The following is a 1394-nucleotide window of genomic DNA, read 5'->3' on the forward strand; positions in this document are numbered from 1 at the left end:
ATGATGGAAAGAAATGGGCCCCAAGTCATCCCCACAGAGGACAGTGCATTCACGGGTCATTAACTACTGGCTCCTCTCTCAGGCTCTCCCATCCATTTCTTTTCTTTACTCGAAGCCACGTGGGCTGTGTTGTTCCTTCATACAGTCACTGCTTAAACTGACGTGTGTTTTCTATCTTATGAGGTGGCCCGCCCCTGTCTGACCCCGAGAGGCACACTCTCCATGCTTCCCTTCCCTTACCGAGTGCCATCTGCACTCAGGGCCTCTGTACATGCTGTTCCTCTCCTAGAACACTCCTATCCAGAAGGTCCCTTGGATTCACTATTCACTGATGCAGCAAATGTCACACACATAAACAGTCCTGGTGGGACCGCCCGCCGGGACCTCCTTGCAGGAGGCTGCCCTAGTGGTTTTCTGTGGTTCATGACACAATCACTTTCCTTTATCTCATATTTAAGGAAAGCTTTTTTGTTGACTTCCAGTTACAGGTAAGCTGCACAGGTGCAAGGTCTTGGTCTACCTTGTCTGTACAGCTGAATCTGTGACAGGAAGCACAGGGCCCAGTCTTAGGAGAATGATGACTGTTATGAGCAATGATGCTTAAAGGAATGGATGGATGGATAGATGGATGGATGGATGGATGGATGGTTGGATGGATAGATGGGTGGGTGGATGGACAAATAAAATGATGTTTGAACAGATAGATGGATGGACGACTGAATAGTTGAATGGATGGATGAATGGATGTTTGAATGGATGGCTGGAAGGATGGATGCATGGATGATAGGTGGATAGATAGATTAATGGATGGATGAAAGGATGTATGTATGTATGTATGAATGCATAGATGGATGCATAGATGTGTAGATAAAACCTCTGATTTAGTCATGATCACCCTTTCTAAGCCCTGAGCTAGGCTTCCACATGGAGTGTCTGACATTCTTACAAAAGCAGCCTTGGTGACATTTATGCTCATTGTAGAAAGAGAAACCGGCACAACCAGCACTATCTAATCCAAGGTCACCTCACGGTTAGCACCGGCATCCAAGATGCAAGTCCACTTCAGCAGGCGCCCAGATATCATCCCACCATCCAGCTCTGCCTCCCTTAAGCATCAGTAATTCTCCTTCTCACATCATCTACTGAATCAGTGGAAGAAAAACCCGCAAGCTAACAAAACTGAACAAAATATAACTCTACATTTATAACTAAATTTATAAACTTGGCTTAATTAATGAGATAGTCTTTGTACAAACAACCTTCAACCAAGGGGAGAAGCTATTGCCATTGTCCAACAGAAGGCAGCTGACTCAGTCTATGGGCGAGGAAAGCCTGCCCTCCACAGGCGCTGGGTGGTATGGCCCCAGCCCAGGTGACTGGGGAAGGAGCAGGCA

The sequence above is a fragment of the Myotis davidii genome, unplaced genomic scaffold, assembly GCF_000327345.1.
Source record: "Myotis davidii unplaced genomic scaffold, ASM32734v1 scaffold826, whole genome shotgun sequence".
NCBI lineage: Eukaryota > Metazoa > Chordata > Mammalia > Chiroptera > Vespertilionidae > Myotis > Myotis davidii.